At 40.8% G+C, this 22,916-nt stretch overlaps 1 protein-coding gene across 3 annotated transcripts in view; it reads left to right on the top strand.

Moving 5' to 3' along the window:
* LYPD6 (LY6/PLAUR domain containing 6) overlaps positions 1–22,916 on the top strand; it is a 191,513-nt gene that overhangs the window by 59,230 nt on the left and 109,367 nt on the right. For 2 of the 3 annotated variants that reach the window (XM_070423029.1, XM_070423031.1), the window contains exon 1: positions 13,801–13,880. The exons of the other annotated variant lie outside the window; for it this stretch is intronic. The gene's annotated coding sequence lies outside the window, so the exon portion shown is untranslated. Of the gene's footprint in view, positions 1–13,800; positions 13,881–22,916 lie in introns of those variants that run through there. 3 annotated transcript variants of the gene reach the window in all.

The following is a 22,916-nucleotide window of genomic DNA, read 5'->3' as shown; positions in this document are numbered from 1 at the left end:
TTTATTTCATTTTCATTTCATTTCTGCCTATTTCTGTTCCCTAACTTACTTCCTTAATTATAAATGTCTTTATGTTTCTCTTTGAACAACCTCAACAAATTGGGAGCGAATTATTCTTTCAATCTTTTGTTTCTTGGCTGTCCTTCCAGAAATTAGTCCTTCTTCCTATGCTTTGGAATTTTGGTTTGCAGACTCATTTCTAGTATCCCCTCCAAACATTTCCCTCCCTCACAGTTTGGTGGTTGTGTCTACCTAACCCAGCCCTTCTACTCTTAAACCAGAACTGGGTTTTACAATTCAGCTGGGATGTACTGTCCCTAGGGGCCATTGAAAGATACAGCAGGTCCTTTTACAGAGCCAGTTGGCTCAGTTCCTGTAGCATTTAGGCTTTTTCCATTGTCTTCTGAGGCTCACAGCTTCATCTGAAGTCCTAGCCCCTGTAGAGCGGAGAACCCTGTCTGCCTCTGGCATCAAACAGGAAGCCTGGCTCTGCTCCAAGTCTCATTCACATTTAGAACTCCTTGTTCCGCAGGGACCAAGCTCTCAGTCACCATGCCTACTTCCAGGCCCAGACAACCCACAATTTACATCTTCCTTTTGTATCTGGTCCATAGAGATTTTATCTTGTACCCGAGCCTGGTTGCATCTTCTTGGTTTTCTTTCCTTCTTTTCTTTCTTCCTCTCTCCCAGTCCCTCCCTCCATCCACCTCTCCCTCCCTTTCTCCCTCTCTCTTCCTGCCTTTTAAATATTTCATCTGTCACTGCTATGTGTTCAGAGCAGAAAGGTGAACTCACAGCCTTTTGATCATTATAAAAGTCTGAATTCATTTGAAATGGTAAACAAATGACATTCTTTCCAACCCCCAGTCTCAGGAGTAAGATCTACATCCTCTACCATGATTGATTTTCATTGTTCCTCCACCTGACAGAGCCTGAGCATTTATGTCTCCTATTAACACTGTGGTATGTTTTACAAGTTGGTACTTATTGATTTGTTGGAAATGTTATGTGTATATGTTTTCCAAGGTAATCTGCTAACTGCTTAAAAGCAGGGATCGTGGCGTATCATTAAAGTATTCCCCAAATGACACATTCTCTGGTAGTCAAACACCAAAAGCCTCAATAACTATGAAATGTACTCCCCCATCTCAAATTTCCTTGATTCCTCCATCAAGTGTCCTATTAATATTCATAAAAATATTTATAAAAATATTTATATACCAAAATGTAATTTTGAAATATGAAAATGGACAGCTATATACAATTTATAAATATGTACATATTTGACATTTTTTCGGGCCCTTTTCTTTTTCTGCTATGTGCTTTGAGTATTAGTGCCTACTGATCTTTCAACTTGAAAAATATTGTACAGTTGTCTACTATCCATTTCCAAGTGATCTGAGAGAGAAATTCCCCATGGAAGGGCCTGCCCATCAAGAAGTCAGCTACCTGTGACCAGACAGCCAGTACATTCTTTCTCTGAGCAGGTGTTAACCCAGCCCAGCTAGTTAAGAGCCTGCAGGGTCTCTAGTTTTGGGAGTCAAAGAGGCAGCCTGTGTGGGGTCCCTTCTCCTCCCCCACAGACCCATTTGTTACTGGGGATACACGCCCTCCAGGAATCTTTCAGTGTTCTTCAAACAGTGGGCAGGCACAATGCACCTGACCTTGTTCAAAGGCAGGGGCTCACTGCCCCAGGCAGAGAGTGCAGAAATACAGACAATTACATCTTTCTCCGGGCTTTTTCACTTCCTTGCATGGAAAGGCTCCTATATCTGTCGACCAAAACACTTATTATTTCTCCTTTTTTTCTCTTTACTTCAGTAAATTAACTAATGCACACCATCGGTTCTTAATGATTCAGCAATAAGAATCTTCGCTTTGATAAGAGGCAGCCAGTGGGGAAAATGCAAAACTTTGTATTCTTTATACCTTAGATCATTTATTTACCTCAGAGAAGAATGTTTTTTGTGCCCCCTCACTGAATCAGGAATGGACTTTGTGCGAAGCATGTTTGATCCTGCAGAAAGGCTCTTTGGAGAGTGGCATTTGCTCAAAGGGAACCAATGCCTGCAGGGTGTTCTCACTGAGGTGGAGGTGGCTGGTGACAAGATGTGACATCTATAGAAGAAATATAGTCAAGCATTTTAGCTGCCTAATACTTCTCAATAGACTCAGGACTCACTCACAAAGCAATAGTAGAGAAACTTGGCTCATGTTCGAAAGGCTATTTACTCAGAACTCTATCCACCCAATGGTACTTGCATTTTAATTATAAAATGGAGAGAGAGAGATGTGAAATCTGTGTGAGGCCGATACTGCCACCACGTATTCATGCGCACACATGAAATGCCTAGCCTAGCGTGGCAAAGACTATCTTGAAAGAAATCCATGATAAGACAAGTGTGTCCATTTGTGTGAGAAAATGAAGGATACTTTACAAAAAAAAGGTAATTTGCTAAGTCATTGAAATGTTATCTTTAGACTCTAGGTTTCCTTTCAAGTTTCAGCTTGGGCTTATAAAGACAAACGAGAAAGTGACTACATTCCTAAATCCCTGTAAAGTGGACTTAAAAACCGATGGGCACATTTTAACGACTTGTGTGAGTTGGGGGTGGAACAGTAGGAAATGTTTTTTTTCAAGTGCATACTCAAAGGTGAAATATAGTAATGTGTGCGAAAGAAGTTACAGAAAAGAGTGCTGTTGAATATGTTTGCCAGGAGATTTCGATTCTAAAAGTGGAAAACTTGAAAGGCAGGGTCAGGGCTGCCCGACTTGGGAGGGGCCTAGAATTCAGTGAAGCTCACCACCCCGCCTCCTAGTACAGGGAGTGTTATGGGTTGAAAACATAAGAAGTTCTGTTGCCCAAGACCCCAGAATGTGACCTTATTTGGAGTTAAGGTCTTTATAATTAGTTATAATGAGGCCATACTGGATCAGGATGAGCCCTAATCCAGTGACTGGTGTCCTGTCTTTGTAAGAAGAGAAAACAGAGGAGACAGAAGATACCCGGAGGAAGCCATCGACAAGCCCAGGAACGGCCAGGTTTGCTGGCAATCACCAGAAACCAGGAGGGAGACGGGAGATGTGGAATAGACTCTCCTCCCTGAGGAGGCCTTGATTTTGGACTTCTACCTTCTGTGAGAAAGTAAGTTTCTATTGTTTTAAGCCAAGGAATTTGGGGAATTTCATTATGGAAGCCTGAGCAAACCAATGTGAGGTAACATGTCTACTAGGCTTATGATATGTAAGTGGGAAAAAGGGCTGAGATCTTGGCTTTAGAATAGGATTCTCACTGAGCCCCTTGATTTCTGCGTAACAGAGTTTGCTTTTTGGGTTGCAGCTTTGATTCCTGTCAGGACATGGGCCTGGGTTGCAGGTTCAATCCCTGGTTGGTGGTGTCAGGATGCATGTGGGAGGTAACCAATCAATGTTTCTCTCTCCCTTCGTCTCTAAAAAAAAATCAATTTAAAAAGTTAAAAATAAAAGAAGATAATAACTTAAATAACATTCTCTAACTTTGACAAGTATTTAAACGTGAAAGTATTCATTAAAGTTGGGTTCCTGTTGGTTTTTTTTTTTTTTTTAGAAAACCTGTAATATTTAATATCTGTTAGTTGCCTCCATTGGCCTCTGTACCCAGTCTTGGGTCTCTGTACAATGATTTATTTGAAGTGCTTTCAAGATAGCATAGCTAACTTGACATCTTTCCAGGAATTTATGTTTATTTTCTGGATTTTTCTAGGCCTTGTCATGGTTTCTTCATCCATCTGTCACATTAATATTTTTTAGTATCTCCTTGGAATGTGAATTATTTTTGTTCTTTCTTTTAAGTTGCTTCATTTCAAGGTCATTAGGGTTTTCATTTGGGCTTGTGAAAATAATTTTTTTAATCCTTTGGGTGACTTGGGCAAATAGATGAAGTAAGCACAGTTTCAGTTTGTTTTTCTCTATATTCCTCCCAAACTATATTTTTATAGTTAAAACACGTTCAACCACAGGTTTCTTGGCTCCTACCAACCTCAGATTTAGGTAAAACTTGGCCTAAATTCTGATTCTAAGAATGTACAATTTCTGAGAAAAGGTCACTACACCTTGCTGAATTGTACTGACTTCCTTTTTTTGTTGTTGTTGTTAATCCTCACTGGAGGATATTTTTCCCACTGATTTTTATTTAATTATTTTTCCCACAGATTTTTTAGAGAGTGTAGGGGAGGGAAAAAGAGAGGGAGGAAGGAAAAAGCAAGAGGAGGGGGAGAAAGAGAGAAGCATCAACACATCAATGCGAGAGAGACACATAGATGGGTTGCTTGCCTCCCACATGTGCTCAGACTGGGCCAGGGATCAAACCTGCAATCTAGGGACATGCCCTTGACTGGAAATCGAATCTGTGACCTTTCAGTGCTCGTGCTGAGGCTCTAACCATTAAAAATACCAGCCAGGGCTACTATTGCTTTTGATGAGTTTCCTAATGTCTTTTTATGGATACCTTCTGCAAGGGCATATTATATCATAAAATGAGTTTGGTGTTTAATCCCTCAAGCATTCCTTCTGAAACCTCCCAGATTCCCCTGCTAACACTGTCATGTTTCATATTTACTTGTTAGATTATTGATCAATTACTTTGTCCCTCACTAGACTGAAAGCTCAATGAGACATGGCATCAGCTATGTTTTTGTTTTGCACATCATTGTCTTTCAAGCTTCTAGTATGTACCGTTTGTTCAAGGGGTATTTAGTAAATGAATGAATTCGCTCTGTCAGCAAAACTCATTGCTATTCTTTTAACATAGAATTCCAGGGAACTTTCACACTTTCATATTTGACTATTCCATGTACCGTTACAGTGTCAGTCCCATGACACCTCTACATTTGCTCAATCTATCAGACATGGAGAATGTTGGCAAAGGAGCACTTTTGTGTTAGATTGGCAAGATTGTGACTTATGCCTTCCACTGAAGAGGAAGGACTGGCTGCTGGATCCTGGCCGCTAGGCTCCGGACCCTGTGACAATCAAGGCTCTCCCAAGGTGGGACAGCCAGGCCCTGCACAGAGGACACTGGCCAGAGATGTACTGCTGAAGAATTGTACAATTTTATTGGAAAATCCTGTTTTCTTGTTGAAAGTGATTTCTCATTGGGAAAAAGGGGAAGACAGATAGCTATGACAACATCCACACGTAGTACTAGGAATGGACTATTCACAGTTGACTCTTCAAAAGACCACCAGAAAAACCTGAAGATCAAGCACAGATAAATTTATTTGTTCTATGGCAACACAGACAACACCTCCTGGACAGAATCTTAGTAGAAACTTAAAACTGGAAATTTAGGGTAGAGTATTAGTACTGAACGTACAAATGGACAATGGCCAGATCATATATAACAATAGAATCCTGACCCACAACCTCTGCAGCAACCAACCCAGGAGGCCAAACCACAACCTCTGTAGCAATTGGCCCCAAATGGTCAGGACTGGTCAATGACGACAACTCCTCTAATCTTACCCCATCCCCCACAACTCTGGACCAGATGGAGAAAGCCAAAGATGCTCCTCAAACCAATCCCACAGGATGCTCTGCTTCTAGTTAGCCCACCTCCAGCATCCCCATGACAACTTCCAATCAGAGGATACCCAAAGCTTTCCATTTTTTTTTTTTTTTTTTTTTTTTAAACTCTAAAGCTTTATCATTCCTCTGCCTGTACTTAGTCTCTGACGAATGCAACTGACTGGCGACTCCCTTGCTATGCAGCTAGATTTGAATAAATAGCTTCTGTTCTCATCTAGGTTCCCTTCATTTATTGCCACAGGTATTTCTGAGTTTTTTAGAACCTGGTCTGGAATTTGAAGACAAGTTTTGAAAGGCAGGGGCTGGTTGGAATAGGCAGAGTTTATGACATAATAGTCTTGGAAGGCACAGTGAAGTGAGATGTTGAAGTACTCACTTGATGAGAAATTAGCCTTGAAATGCAGGCAGTTGAATAGGCTCACAGTCTTATTTACCAGGTGCAGGGACTCCTTGGAGCAAAGAGCTGGGCTAGTTTTGTTTGCTCTTGGTGATATTTCACATAGGGAGAGAAAAGCATGGCTAGTACCAGAATTGGTAAACACAAGGACAGGGAATTTTGTTGGTTTCAGTTCTTGGGATTGATGAAAAACAAAGTTCATTTTGAAGTCTATCTTTGCTTTTCTTATTCTTTACCCAACCTAGACAACATGGTAGGTCACTTGAATAACATTCTTGCTAGCATAAAGCCTTCCTTAGCTACTGTCCTGTTATACCGGCCCACAGAGTGCTAAATCTGGATTAATCCTACAATTTGTGATGAAATTGTTTTTCATCTTTTCTTTCAACAACTGTCTGCTGTCTGCTGGTTGGTAGCTGTAGGAGAAGTGAATTTAGAAGGGCGCTGAGGACAAGTCAGAGCTCAGAAAAAAACAAACACATGACCATTCACAATGTCTGCTATGGGCACAAGTGGAAAGTGGTGAAAGTTTAACTTTTATACTTGTCTATTTTTCTTTAAATATATTTTTATTGATTTCAGAGAGAAAGGGAGAGGGATAGAGAGATAGAAACATCATTGATGAGAGAGAATCATTGATTGGCTGCCTCCTGCATGCCCAACATGGGATTAAGCCCACAACCTGGGCATGTGCCCTAACCAGGAATCAAACCATGACTTCCTGGTTCATACATAGATGCTCAACCACTGAACCATGCTGGCTGGGCTGTATTAAGCCTTAAACATTTATATCTCTGTTGAGTTTTGGATCCGCATAACCAACTACCCACTGGGTAACCTTCTCTGGATGTTCTACAACCTTCTCAATCTGCACATGTCTAAACTTAAAATTGTGACTGCTCTCCTTCACTAAAGTTTATTAATCAATCCATCAGATGGGCCTGATGATTCTTGTCAGCAGTTTTCCAGGCAGCATTACGTGTTTTGATTAGCACTCAACTTGAGAAAAACTCTCTTTGCAACCTGGCTAAGGAAATTTGTTCTAATTGTGGAATTATAGGCATAAGCAGTGAGGATGAGATGATGGAAATCCGACCTCCTAAGATCTTATCCATTTCACCTTTCTTGGTTGAGTACAGACATGAGATCAGAGGCAAAAATTTAACTGGTACTTGTTTATCTCAAGTACAGTCATAGAAGGAAATAAAACTTTTGGATTTATTCTTTACAATATCCTATTTAGGTTTCATATATCTGCACATATCCCTCGACTTCCTCTTTTTCACTTCGAACATTTTCATTGTCTGATGGTCATTAGGAGAGAACCTTACTTATGTGAAGAACTAGTGGCCCGGTGCACAGATTTGAAAATAAATTAATTAGAGGAAATATTTTAATATCGCTATTTGGCCTTTTTCTATAATAGAAGTGTCAGCCAAATTCATGATCAACAATGACAGATTGAAACACATGTGTGCAATTGGTGCCAGCGAGAGCTTTATATATATAGTTAAACTTGCTTAATTAGACCTGCTTTCTGATTTAGCTAAACTTTTTCCAGCCCAGTGAAGCACCCCAACTTCTCTTTCAGGTAATTATCAGGAACACAGCAGTAAATATGAACACAAAGCAGATTATTATTGTAGATCATGCAGGGAGAACAAAGGGTAAAATATTTAACTGCGGTAGTGTTTGACTATATTCTATACAGTGAGCAAACCTGAAGTCATTTTCAAGGTCCACCATTTCTTACTTCTTTTCAGTTGGGTCAAGTTTCTAAGCTTTCTAAATCACCATTTACCAGCTAATGAAAAAAAAAGAATTCCACCAAGTCTCCTATCTACCTACTTCAGGACTTCTATGAGGATCAAATGAGATGAGGCACAGAAAAACACTTCACAGACATTTGGTTAAGGTGTGAAATATTTGTACCTGGCTATAAAGCAAGTCGTGTTCCTGGGCTGAAGAAACTGCAAGGAGGCTAGTTGTCCCTACGGAGAAGAAGCCGGGTGTTGCTACGTGTTGTCATTACCCAGCGCCCACAGCCACCATTTCTGGGCTGGGCTGGGCTTTGGGCCACATTTTGTGCCATGGGGTCTTGGCAGCTTTGGCTGCGATTTGGTGGGCTGTCACTCTGGGGTGGTGGCAGGGCCTGTGTCCCACTTGGGGGAAGCCAAGTGTTGCTTTGTGGGCGCCAGGTCCGCGGTGCCATTTCTCTGTAAATGACCAGTGCGCATCATGGCAGCTCCTGCGTTGAGCGTCTTCCTCCTGGTGGTCAGTGTGCATCATAGCGACTGGTCAGACAGTCAGACACTTAACATATTAGCCTTTTATATATATATAGATTACAGTGTCAATTCCAGGCAGGATGGTATCTGAGTTTATGCAAAAAATGCTCCCTTAACACAAGTGAGGGGTCTCTACTGGCAGCCAGAATTACTGTCTTCTAGTAGAAAAACTGGTAGGAAAAATTGAGTTCTTATAATAAATTTCATAACAGCAGCTTAGCTGTAAATGATTTTTTAAAAGTCACTTGACTGTGCAAACTAGTTAGAGCAGAAATATTTTAATGATATTTCAAGAGCTTAATGTCAACCATCAGTGCCCAATAAATGAAAACCACTTTTAGTGATACATCTGGAAATATGATGGCTTTGTTGAGCCAAAAATCTCTGAAGCTCTGCAAAATCTGAATTTTTATTTTAACCATGTGCTTATTATATAAACTTCTGGTATTTGTGATAGAGGAAAAGAAGATGAATTAGATACTACTTGAGATGTTGAAAAATGAGTAAAATGTTAAGACATTAAATTTATTGTTTACTCATTGAGAGAAAGAAAGTTAATAATTTATTTAAAGGAAACAATTTTACTTAAGGAAAGGATAATCCTATATAATAAAAGCCTAATATGCTAAGTGTCCGGTCGACTGGTAGGCCATTCAACCAATCAAAGCGTAATATGCTAAAGATATGCTAAGGCTGCTCAACCACTTGCTATAACGTGCACTGACCACCAGGGGGCAGACACTCTGATCAGTAAGTTAGCTTGCTGCTGAGGTCCACGTCCCTCCCCAGTCCTGATTGCACACAGGTGGGGTCCTTAGGCCTGGCTTACGCCCTCTCGAAGTCTGGGACCCCTTGGGGGATGTTGGAGAACTGGTTTTGGCCTGATCCCATAGGCCAGGCCAACGGACCCCACTGGTACACGAATTCGTGCACCAGGCCTCTAGTATTTTAATAAGCCAAAAGGGGAAAAAGGATATATTTTTAAATAGGAGCAGCATCACTGGAATGAAACATGTAATGTGCCGAAATAGCTACTTTGAAGGGGAAAGCACTCATTGGAATGGAAAATTTCTTCACATTTCTGTAAAATCCAAATGTTATCTTCATTCTCGTCTATTTATTCATTTAACTAATATTTATTGAGTACCCACTCTGTGTATTGCATTGTATGAGACATTGGAGATATGTCATAGCTTCTTCTTTCATGAACATTTAGTCAAATTGTCATTAAATTGATTGATTCATGCATTCATTATATTAGGTAAAATTAGTTTAGCTCTGTGTGACAGGAAACTTGAAATGACAAGGGTTCAAACAACTGCCTCATGCAAATACAGATCATCCAGACCTCAAACTATGACTCCCTCATCCTGAAAATCCATAAGTTCTTTTACCTTGCTGCTCTGCTGTTCATATTTTTTTAGGTTATTTCATACACTTAAGTTTAATAAAGTTCTAAATATATAGAATTGTTACCTGTACCCATGAAGTAAATGCTCTACCATTCTTAACTAATGTATGCATTTAGCTTTTTGAGTTTGTTTCCTTTCACTTAACATAATACATTGAGATACATAATGTTTGTATCAATATCTCATTCCTTTTATCTTTGAGTAGTATTCCATTTTACGGATGTACTCAGTTTGTTCATTTATTCCCCAGTGGAGAGATTTTTGGGTTGTTTCAAGATTTTAGCTATAAAGTTGCTATAAATATTTGTTAACAGGTTTTTGAGTGAACATAGGCCTTTTATTTCACTTGGGTCAATATCTAGGCATGGGAATATTGGACCATATGGTTAAGTGTATGTTGAAATTTATAGAAGCTGTGAAATTATTTTTAGAGTGGCTGTTCCTTTTTGCATTCCCACCAGCAATGTATGAGAGTTCGGGTTGCATTGCATTCTCAACAGTATTTGGTATTATCATTTTTTTTAGCCATTCTATTAAGTGTATCTCATTGTAGTTTAATTCCAATTTCATTAATTATTAATGATAATGAGCATTTTTTCTTGTGCTATTTGTGATCTGTATATCTTTTTTGGTAACATGTTCAAATCTTTTGCTCATTGAAAAATTGTGGTTGTTTTCTTATTGTTGAGTTTTTGAAAGTTCTTTATACATATAGGCTATAAGTCTTGTGTCAGATACATGATTTGCAAATATTATCTTCCAGTCTATGTTTTTCTTTTCATTCGCTTAACAATGTTGTTTACAGAGTAAACATTTTTAGTTTTGATAAAGTCCATTTTGTATATTCTTTTATGGACAGTGCTTTCTGTCTTAAAATTGGATTTTCACATGTTAAAAACTAAATTTATTTTAAAAAGAATAAATTTCTCCTAGCAACAATAGATTATCTACAAATAGTACCTTAGCTATATTTCATAAATGTGACATCAAACAAGAAGAAATTAGATAATTTATGCCAAGAGAACCAAATTAGTGTTATGATAAGGATCTAATGATATTAATTTTTAAAACAAAGAACTAAATTGTTTTAGATTTTGTACAATGGTAGCATGTTAATACATAAAATAAAATGCTTCATGAGTATTTCAAATGCCCATTCATTTATTCACTTATTTACTTATTTTAAAAATTTTATTGAGCACCTACTATGAACCAGGCACTGTGTTTCAGATGTGGGTACACAGATAAATATGATGGAATACAGAACTTTGGACAAGTAAGTCAACAGATTATAACATAATATGATGAGAACTATGGCTGGCATATGTTCAAAGTAAACCACGCTTTTCCATATGTAATGGTTTCATCACACTTGTCTCAGTTTACAATTATTTGGTTGTGTGACTTGATTTAATGCTTGTTTCTCCCATGGTGTGCTTTAGGCATATAAATATGATATGTTTTCCTCATTGTGGTTGGCACATAATAGGAGTTGGGTCAATAGTCGATGAATAAATGAAATGCTTGCTACTGGAGTACAGCGAGGAGGAGTTGCTAATTCTGGCCCTGTCAGTTTTGAAGACTTCATTAAGAAGGCGATATTTTGAATGAGTCTTAAGCAGAGGTAGGAATTGCTGGTAGGGGTGGAACTGGTGAGGAAGAAAAGGGCGGCATCCCAGTACTCTACAGTTTTAGCCCTGGGCGTGTGAAGTCACATAACACATGTGCAAAGGACAAAAAGTTGCAGTGGGGAGGCAAGTGTGAAGGCAGGGGATGGCGCCAACAGGGAAGGCTTGAGGTGAGGCTGGGAAGGGAAGGCCTTGCCAACCAGGCACCAGGTTTGAACTTCATAGCAATGGAGTTGGGGGGATTGAAAGATTTTAAGCTTATACGTGCCATCATCACCTTTGTCATTGTTAAGGAGATACATTGTGGCTGACTAGACGAAGAACAGTCAAGGCTGTTGCTGAAACCTGGGTAAGATGATGAAATGGAGGCAGTGACAGTACAGATGTTGAGGAGGGAGAGATCTGAAAGCTATCGTAGGAGACAGAATTCAAGGGACATAGTGACTGATAAGATGTGAAGGGTAAAAGAGAAGGGGGGGATTTAATATTTTAGCCCTTCTGATGGATGCCTGAAGAGTATTGTATATTTGGAGTGAACAGATTTTTTAAAAATTTCCTGAATAATAAATGTTACATGTTCTTTAGAAAATATGGTAAAGAATAAAACAAACAAAAAAAATCATCTATTATCCTGCCACACAGAGATAATACCTGCCAACATTTTGAGTGTATATCTTTCTATCATTAAAAAAAAATACATTAAAAAAAAAGAGATCCTAAGGATTCTATCTCCATTAGGAACTGAGCTTGATAAACTGCAGTAATACACTTAACTTCATTTTGAAGCCAAATATTAAGTTTTTACTAAACTATGAGCTGAGCCAATGTAAAAAAAAATAATCAAGTGAACTAGGTACATAGACAGAACTTCAGAACACATTTCTTCCGTGGCCACGATGACACCCAGGACTGCCCTTTTCAGTCCCAGATTCTAACGCACAGAGTCACTGAGAGATAGTTCCAGGTTCAGTTTGATTAATTCATGTTCAATTCCTTTAGCCCCGCAGGAGACAGCCCCACAGTGGTCACCGCCTGTGTCCAAAGGTCTAAAGGAGTGTTGATTATTTTTCCCACTTGAACCCTGAGCTTGCGTAAGCCTGTGCACATAAACCAAGTAAGAGAAAAACTTTCTGAGGTCCAGAGCTCTTAGCCAAAACTATGTTATCCGAAGCCCTTCCAAGCAGAGAGAATGGAAAGGGAGTGTGTGTGTGTGTGTGTGTGTGTGTGTGTGTGTGTGATGTTTTTATGTTGAGAGGGAGTAGATTATGGGGAAGAGCAGAGGCAGGAAGTTTCAGAGGAGGCTTGCACTAAAAGAAGCTCAAAGAATACAAAGTCCAAGGAGAAGATTGAGGAGCTTCCAAGATGGATAATTGTAGCCACTGGGGCGACCGTCCTAGCAAAGGCAGCCCTGCAGGCCAAGTACCTGGTGGAGGTGGGGTGGTTCTCAGTGCCTGACTCCCAGACGACCCACGGAATCCGTCTTCTAGACCTTACCGGGGACCTTCCCTAGTCACCCCCCACCCCGCCAGCCCTGGGCAGTGCTCAGAGGGCAGTGGGTTAGAGCCCACTGCTTCCACTCTGAGGCTCTGGGTTGAAAAGTCCAGGCGAGTCAAACATGATTTACAACAAGAGAAAAATCAATACCTCTGAGAGGCTGGGAGGAGGAGAGAGCTTTACTTGGGGAAAGGGTATGGCAGAGGGTGGGGGACTTATGTCCACCAGAACCCACAACCGATTCCCACTTCCTCACGAAGACTTGCCTCGTACACTCTCATTCCCCTTCATTGTTCGCCCCGCATGAGTCCTCTATTGCAAACGTCAAAATGCTCTAGGTCTGACCCGGGTGCGGAGCTCCGTTTGCTTTTCAGGCCCGATCTTCAGTGCAAAGGGTTTCGTGCGGCCCTGGGGGCGGCGGGGAGTAAGGTTTGGCGGGTCCCTTTCCCACCGCCAGGCTTTCCATCACTCATCTGCTAGCCCGGGTGAGACCAGCAGCGCAGGGCTCGCTCACAGGAAGGAATCGCTGCAACCTGAGCAAACACTGTTGGCTTTGAACGCTCCTGGGAACGGGATGCACGGGCAGGTCTCCAGTCCCCCGGGTTCCGCCCGCCGGACTCGGCTCACTCACCCGGCCAGCCCGAGTGCGGAGCCGGGCGACCCACGGGTGTCCGGCCGGCCGGTCCCGCGGGCAGGAGTTTGCAGACTTGGGGCTCCGGCGGACACTCCCGGAGTTGGGCCCTGCGCGCCGGGCCAATGAGCGCACCCCGCGGAGGGCTCGGCTCCCCCCCCCCCCCCCCCCCCCGCGCGCTGATTGGTCCTTCGGCCCGTGAGACCGGGCTGGCCGGCAGCGGCCAGAGGCGGCAGCGAGTGCCCGGCGCGGGTGGGAGTGGCGCGCGCGCCCCTCGCCGCCCTCCGCCCCTCCCCGCTGCGGTCTCCCTCCCTCCTTCCTCCACCCTCCCTGCCTCCCTCCCGCACTCCCGGCTCCGGCCGCGCGCTGGCGGGGCTCCGCATTGCACACTCCGTGGGCGCCGCAGTGATCGTGGGATGGGGCAGCGGGCTGCCGCTGGCGGCCGGAATCCGCACGCAGCCCGGGTGAGTAGAGGCGGGCTTCCCGGGAGAGCACAAAAGGACACGGGGTTGGTGCCAGCGGCCCGAACTAATGCGGAGCCGGGGCCGAGGGGGAATGGGCTAGTCCCCGAAGCCGCCCGGTGCTAAGATCGCCGCCCGGGACCAACGGAGCTGGGGTCCTCGCCTTGCCTCCTGCTCCGGCGTTTGCCCGGGAGTGAGCAGCCGGCACTGCGCGCAGCCTGGGCAGGTCCAAAGGGGCGTGTGCGTGCTCCTGTGTGTGTAGTGCTGGGGTTGGGATGGAAATGTCAGGATCTACCAAGTTCAACGCCGGAGAAATCTTCCCCCAGAGTCATTCAGCCGCTTTCCAGGGCCACCCGTGTGTCTTTCAGGAACTCCAGCCGGAGGGAGTGCCCGGGCGGCCGAGTGGCAGCGCCCCACATGTTGCTGCCCGGCTGGCGGGGTAGGGGGGTGGGGGCGGCGGCCGTGGCCTGGCTGAACCCACCAGAGCCTCTGCCCTAGGTGCTGTGAGCTGGGGCGCCTCCAGCCATGGCTAGGACTGGCCTGGCCCTAAGACCACCCACCCAAGCGACTCCGCGAGGGGCAGTCCGCCTAATCAGCCAGGGCTTGACTTGGCGACTTGCTTTTCTCTTCCCTAACAGCGATTCGGTTGATTTACATTTGGCGAAACAGTCCATTTTAGCCTAAAGCTCTCTGATGGTGTTTCTGACTCCCACCATCGTCTCATCAGCTCGCCTCTCCTCCCCACTCCCCGCCCCCCAGTATCCACTCTGCTCCTCACTTCGCGATTCAAAACTTGATGTTTGAGCATGATTATTCAGTCTGGTCCCTGGCATCTTAAGTATCACAATCATTTTTCATTTCCTCGGGGACTACGAGGACTTGTTTCAGTTTTTTGCTGGGGGGTGAGTGGGTGGGGAGTCGAGGCGGGGAGCAGATCTTTGGTAGTGATTTGTTGGTAGAATAGCACTGACCTCCCTAAGCATATGACAAAAAGAACGTTACGCTTCTCCCTCTGGTAACCTACCCAAGGTGTGACCTCCAAAATTCAATTTTCTTTGTGGGAGGCCAGGGAGTTCAGATTCTCCAGGGGGACGCTTATTTCTTGTAAAATTGACTTACTGTGACATATGCTTGGTTTTGCCCTGCTCTGGCCAGCCATTGCAGATGCCATGATATTATTAGAGCAGTTCCCTTAAAGCCATTACATTTTCTTTCGAGTGAAAGGATTCGGGGTAGGTGCTTACATTTTTGGATCTGCACCTTATTTCTCTAGAAGACATTAAAGGTTACTGTGTATGTGTTCACGTGTACCAAGTTTGCAAAAGATATTTGTGCAATCGTCCATGAAATGGCTTAATGCACATTTATGTTAAACCCATTTAAATGTAAAACATCTATCTGTTTTCAATTTTAGTTTCCACCTTGACCAAAGGCATCAGACTGAAACAGGACTTAAAAGAGGCTTTCTTGTTTAAACAGGATTTTTACAGAACTTTAGGCCGTAGAGCACACAGTAAGCTTTCTGAGCCTGTATGCACACATAGGCTGTTAAATTTGTGAATTGGTTCTTTGAGTTAAACATATGGGACATGCTTCCAGACAAGAAAGGTAGGTGAGAATCATAGGTTCATATTTTGAAGCCGTTGACAGTCTTTGTAAGATGAATGTTGATTTCACAGAATGCATAAATGAGCTGATTACAAGCAGGTAATTCCACGCAGAACACCATACTCTATATGGTTGCATTATGCTGTACAATTTACATGGTACATTGAGATCTGCTGCTAAAGTGTCTTAAGAAATCATGTTTGATCAACCCCATTTTACAGGTGGAGCAACTGAGGCTCTCAGAGATTAAGTGACTTTCCCGAGGTGAATAGCAGAGTTCCAGTCAAGTTTTTTCTAATTTCTTCCCTCCCTTCCTCTTCACTCCTTCCCTTCCTTCCTTTATGCTGGGCTACATCTTTAGTGTCTTTCTACTTCTAATTTCTGCACCTCTTTTTACTATTTAACCCATGGCTTTAGGACCATTATGTGCCATTCCTACTAAGGTGTGAGCTAATGAAGACTTAAGGAGAAAGCGAATAATGGTTTTAAGGAACTACCCTTTTTAAAGGGGTATATTATTTTCATCAATGAGTTGTTAAATATACAAGTAATCACAACCCTAAAGAATGATGTATTAATGGCAATGTTTCAGGAAATCAGGTGCCTAGTAGTGGCAGAGAAGTTTGAGAAACATGTAAGTCTCCCACTTTATAAGCAGATTACTCATAAACTCTATTGACAATTATAATGAAGCCCCAACAAATGCTTATTTTATTAGGGCCATTCTTATTTTAAAAAGAATTGACAATACAGATTACTTAAATAAACCCAGAACCGCTCTGGGGAAAAAAACCAAACATATACACACCACACCCACTTATTAAAAGTCCTGAAATCCCCATTACCTAGTGTACAAATGCAACAGAAAAAATTGATTAAAGAGCAATCATGTTTTTACTTGCATAGGTGGCAAGGAGCCTACAGGTATCTGTCTGATTACAGTAGTTCCCCCTTATCTGCAGGGTATATGTTCAAGGACCCCCAGTGGATACCTGAAACCACGGATAGTACTGAACCCAATATACACTATGTTTTTTCCTAAAATACATTCCTGTGATAAAGTTAAATATATATATATATGCATAGTAAAAGATTAACAATAATAACTAATAATAAAATAGAACAATTATAACAAAATACTATATTAAAAGTTATGTGAATGGCTTCGGGGCCATTATTATGCAAAGTAAGGGTTACTTGAATACAAGTACTGCAGTATCAAAGCAGTCAATTGATCTGATAATGGAGAAAACTACTAAGTGACTAATAGGCAGGGAGTACATACAGTGTGTGTACACTGGACAAAGAGGTGATTCATGTCCCGGGAGGGACAGAGCAGGACTGTGAGAGTTTTCATCACGCTAGTCAGGATGGTGCACAATTTAAAACTTATAAAATGTTTATTTATGGAATTTTCTCTTTAATATTTTCAAACTGTGTTTGACCATGGGTAACTGAAACTGAAAAAAGCGAAACTGCGGATGCGGGGGAGGGTACTGTATTTGTTCAAAACTCATCTCTTGCACATCTTTTCTTAGAAAATCATTGCTCACAGTATTTATTATTGACATTGCATATTATTTATTAAGATGATTAGAATTGCCGAAACTGGTTTGGCTCAGTGGATAGAGCGTCGGCCTGCGGACTGAAAGGTCCCGGGTTCGATTCCGGTCAAGGGCATGTACCTGGGTTGCGGGCACATCCACAGTAGGAGATGTGCAGGAGGCACCTGATCGATGTTTCTCTCTTATCAATGTTTTTAACTCTCTATCTCTCTCCCTTCCTCTCTGTAAAAAGTCAATAAAATATATTTAAAAAAAAAGATGATTAGAATTAATTTTGTTTGCATTAAAATAGGTGGGTATTGAGTTTACTAGTAATAAGTCCTGGCTTCACATATACTAACCATAGGACTTCAGAAAGTGATTGAACCTCTCTGTGCTTCAGTTTCCTTATGTGTAAAGCATGAATAATAATGACACATAACTCATGCAGATTTTCAGTTTCTCCATGCAGCAATATTTAGTGAGCACCTACTGTATGCCAGCATTGCTCTAGGTCAGCGTTTCTCAACCTGTGGGTCGCGACCCCTTTGGGGGTCGAACGACACTTTCACAGGGGTAGCCTACGACCATCGGAAAACACGTATATAATTACATATTGTTCTTGTGATTAATCACTATGCTTTAATTATGTTCAATTTGTAACAATGAAATTGGGGGTCACCACAACATGAGGAACTGTATTAAAGGGCCGCGGCATTAGGAAGGTTGAGAACCACTGCTCTAGGTACTAGGAATACATAGACAAACTCTTAAGTACTGTGTAATGAGAATTGTATAAGCACTTGGCTTACATCGTACCAAACATATACTCAGAGGTAAAAAGAATATACAGTGTAAATGAATTCTGTGCTTCTGTTTTTGCTGAGTAATGGCTCTACACCCAGATTTTCTCATGCAATAAACACACTGGAGGTAATAGATGAAGAAATGGCAAATGCTCAGGATATTCCAGACCTAATCAACAGACTAGATGCAGATAAATCACCAAGACTAGATGGCAATCACCCAAGTGTGTTGAAGATACTTAGTGTGTAGGTGACAGCTCTCTGGGGCATTGGCTGGCATCCTTGGGGGCTCCTGTTAGGTAAGCCTTTCAGGGAGGATCCTGGAACCATTAAACCAAATCCACATCCCTGTAGACAGTTGGGAGATCAGTATTCATAGTAACATAGGTTACAGCAAATACAACTTATTTTGTAGAAAAGGGGAATAATGTATTACAGTTAAAGAAGGAAATATGTTTGAGGCTACAAAAAAATGTGATATTTTTTAACTTTCAAAAAGCTTGACTAGGTTTCAAATCCCAGTTCTTACCCTTTTCATGACCTTTTTGTTTGGCAGAGAAAGAAAAAACAAAGAGTGGGGATAAATAGACACGTTCTAAGTGGACAAATAGGCTCTTCCAGGGAGTTGTTTGGGAATGGTTTTCATGTAATTTTATAAAAGTTTACAGAAGGTGTGCAGTTCTTATTCATAAGTGAAAACCAGGCTGATAAAGTTGAACCACAGGTATAACTTAAAAGACAACCCAAATGGGAAGACAATTAAAGTCGAAATGGAAGATTGAAGATAAATATACTTGGGAAAAGCAATGTCAAGCACATTTGTAGGAGATGGTTTTAAATTCTATTTCCATCAGCAGTCAACATGGCTGGATAACATTCTCTCAGTTCTCTAAATAAAAGTGTGTCTGCAAGTTAAAGTCAATATTAAGAAAAGAATAAGATATAAAATTCTATACTAGTGTGATACCATTTTAAAGATGAGTAATTGACCTCTACTTATCAGTTCATCTATATAGAAAGAAATGTCTACATATTAACAGTGACTATATCTAGGTATTATGGGATTGCAAATGTTTTTCTTGTCTTACTACAGTATTTTCCAAATTTTCTACAATGAACATGTATTGCTCTTATAAGAAAAAGTGCTATGAAAATAAGATGTATTATAACTTCAGATTTGATATAGTCTAACTATAAGAAAAACTTATTTGCTTATCATTTCTATGTCTTCTACAAATCCTTAGTTGAAAAATGTGCTGTGTTTCCCCCTGAATTACCTATATATAAAAGGCAGCATGTTTAAATACTTTTTATTGTAGTAGGTATTAGGAAAAGGTATGCTTTCTTTAGATAGTAAGAACTGAGAAATCAAAGGTGTTTATTTTTTCCATAGCTCTCAGAATATGAAGTGCCAAGTTAATGGAAAGATTGCTGAGTTCTTTCTATTGTATAAGCCCCATGAGGTCAGGGGCCAAGTCTGTTTCTTTCCTTTCTGACTCCATAATGCTTGCCTTGGCGCCTGGCACATAGGAGTCTCCCAATACATACGTTGAATGTTTTTGAATTGAATGAAAGGGCTGAAAGCTCCCATAGACTTACAGAGATTTGAAATAAGAAGAGACCCTAGGGGCCATTTTATCTTCTGAAGTCCTCTGGTTCACTCAAGTCTTAATTTAGTGGTGATCTGTAAGTCATTGTGCCATTCCTTGTACCACGGTAACTGCTAGGCCACAAAAATGGTTTGTGTTGGTCACCTAGGATCCTCTAGCTTATTCTCGAGTTTTGATCCAGGTCCTGCCACTTGATTCTATCTCTTATTTCATGTCCTTATGTTTTTGGACTGGTATATGCATAAATGGTTAACACATAATGGGTTGTTAGGTGAAATGAAAGTATTGGGTGTGAAATCTTCATCTTTTGATAGACTTTAAGAAGTCATAGATGTAAGAATTCATAAACCCAAGATTATCCTTCTATCTATGCCATTTTTTTTGAAATCATGATTTTTACTTGAATTATCAACACAAATGCCTTTAAGCATTCTAAATGATTAAATAACAATATGGTTAATGTGTTTGAGTGGTAGGATTTTGGGTGAACATTTAAAAAATATACTTCTCAATATTTTTATAACCTATAAAGCAGGAGAAATAACGATTGGGTTATTTTCATTTCATTCATTTTCTAATTTTCCCAGTAGCAAGTAGTATAATAAATTAGCAAATATATACATTATTTAAGTTTCCATTGAGACATCTAGAAATACCAGTTCCTTTCTGCCATTAAAGCAATTTAGATAATGTATACACTTACTTGCGCTTATAATAGTAGCATTTATTACCCTCTACTTTTTATATATATGGATTTTCATCTAAGGGACTCTACCCGCTCATGAGGGATTCTGTTAATTTTTCATTGGCAGAAAGGAAATGTAGAATAAAAGTTAAAAACCTGGGATATACTGGGTTGTAATTCTGGCCCCACCAGTTGCCAACTGTGTGACTGTGGACAAGTTATTTAGTTTCTTTCAGGTTAACTGGTTACCATTAACTAGCTGGGTGACCTTTAGCAAATCAGTCACCCGCTGTCTGGGCTTCATTTGCTTGAACTATAAAATCATGGGGCTGCCCTAATTAAACTTTAAATTCCTGGATGAATTGTGACCAACATATATTTTTTTTGACATTTAAAACTGTCCATTAATGCTGGTCTAATAAAATAGTTTTGAGCAACTGAAAGTGTGGCATAATATTGGTATTTAGACCAAACCAAATTAAACAGACAGTGTTCTTGGCTTCTAAGACCATGAGATCTGTAATAAATAATTTTAAAAGATCTAGCGCTTCTCCCTTAAATTAGTTCTTGCTAAGCTGTTCTTTGACTTAATTCTCCATGCAGAACACATTTAATTTCTTAGAAGTTTTTCATCTTGAAGATGCAAACGTTTACTTTCAAGTGTATAAAAATATTACCACTTAAAAATACTGACTTTAAAAGAAGCAATATTCTGTATTTATGCAGTGTCTTTTCATACAAGATCAAAGAAATAGTATTAGAAGTACATGTTTTCTCTTTTATGTATAACTTCATAGAAGAATTTGCTTTTATGGAATTCTTGTAATTCATATTCCCAGTAAGCCACCCAAGTGACATCACAGGAACTTTTGCAGCAATTCTGACTTGTTCTTGGTCAAACGTGTCCTTGGCCAGGAGTGTCTTTCTATCTATTATTTCTCAACTGACAATCCTTTTTATTTTTCAAGACCTAGTTCAAATGCAATTTCCCCAAAGAAGCCCTTTCTCCTGATTCCCCCATCAGTGTGAATTTTATTCTTTTACTTATACCCGTATTTTGAACCGACATAATGTCTTTTTACAGTCTCGCTTATTTTTTATATAATATCTTATTTCTCTTGAATGCCAGCATGAGCATATTGTCTTGCACAGAGTAAGCCCTCATTAAATATATTGAATAGAATCACAACTTTCATAGAGAAAAAAGATTGTAAAGATTGAGGAGAAGGGGGGTGGGGAAATCACGAAAGACTGGTTTAAATGACAGGAATAGCTTTTGTATTTTATGACAACTGTCACATAATTTGAGTCTCTGGATGCTGTATGTCCACAAAGAACAAACAAATACCACAAGCTGGGACCATTTCCTCCAAGGCACTACCCTGCTGTTGTTTCTTAGGAATAGAATCTCTTCTAGGTAAACCATTATTCACCATGACCTAGGACTTGGGAAAGTTAGGAATGCCATCTTCACAGGTGGAAATCAAAAGCAGGCCTCTTTACACTTTCATGCTTAATGGCATGTGCTTTTAAAAGTGTACAGGTCGTTTCTGTGTAGTTAGGGCTGGCGCTTTTTAAACTGAGAACTACACAAGGCTAGGTCTGCTTAATCTCTAATAGCCGGTGTTCTTCTTCCTGTTCTGCAGTCATAGTTTGGAATCACAGCCAGCTGACTTGCAATGTTGTTTTGAGGAGCACCAGGTGAGATATGGCTGGCTCAGCATCAACTCCACCCAGTTCTGAGAAACAACTCAGGGTTCATGTTCTCCTGTGGCCAATGTTGTTATTCTTAGGTGTAGGCAAGCCTGGCAAGTGGAAATCAACAGGATGAAAAAGATATTTTTCCCACCAAAGCTACTCCAAAGGCTCAACTTTCTAAAGGAAGGATAATACATATCATATAATGGAATAGCATTTTAAAGAAAGGTACTCTTTGTAATGGTGCTTTCTTCTTGGCTTGAGAACTACCTAGGAGAGGCCTTTGCTAGAAAGGGTAATTTTCAGCAAAGCTACACAAATTGAACAAGTGTGGAGTGCTATTGCACCCAGAAGGCACTGAAGACAGGCAGGTAAACTCATTTCTTATAGCTTTTGACTAGTGGTGACCTTGCATGGAAGTTTCAGATCTCTCCAGGAGAAGGATGTACTGAATAAGGTTGAGCATGGAAAATGGCAAAGGAAAGAGTGCAGACAAGAAGGAGCTAAAAGACTTACACCAAAGAAAAGATCACCACTTGATAATCGGTTTAAGAAAACTTTCTGATCCTGCTTCTGATCTTATCTGTGAAGCCCTAAAATAAACAGAAATAAATTTGAAGAGATCTGCCAATCTTTATCTACCTTAATTATGGGCTGTGTTCCTGCCATGGCCTCCATTAAAGCCACTCCCTTGGTAAGTCATTGTCTCACCTTTAGAGTTCGAGAGATCACAGGTTTCCCAGAGGGGATGGACATGCTTGCTAATGAATGAATCCAGGCTGGTTTCATATATGTAGCTACATATATTGATCAAGCAGGCAAGTAAAGGTTGAAGGGATATAAGAACCCAAGGGGATTGAGACAGAGACACAGAGGAGGCAACTATATTGCAGTGAGGTAAGGGTAGAAAGGAAAGATGTTGGGATTATTTGCTTATTTTTATTTCCCACTTTTAGTTAAACTCTCATCATGCTATGCTTTGAACATCAGTTTCCACATTTATAAAATGATTGTACAAGCTCAGCATTTCTAGAGCAAGAGCTTCCAAAAGAGACACTGTTCTGTGAGATGATGAAGGAAAAAAATGT

Source organism: Myotis yumanensis, unplaced genomic scaffold, assembly GCF_028538775.1.
Source record: "Myotis yumanensis isolate MYYU_CA2020_CCGP unplaced genomic scaffold, mMyoYum1.0.hap1 SCAF_8, whole genome shotgun sequence".
Taxonomy (NCBI): Eukaryota; Metazoa; Chordata; class Mammalia; order Chiroptera; family Vespertilionidae; genus Myotis; species Myotis yumanensis.
Note: the sequence above shows the minus strand (reverse complement) of the source record. Positions and strands in the feature narration are given on the sequence as shown.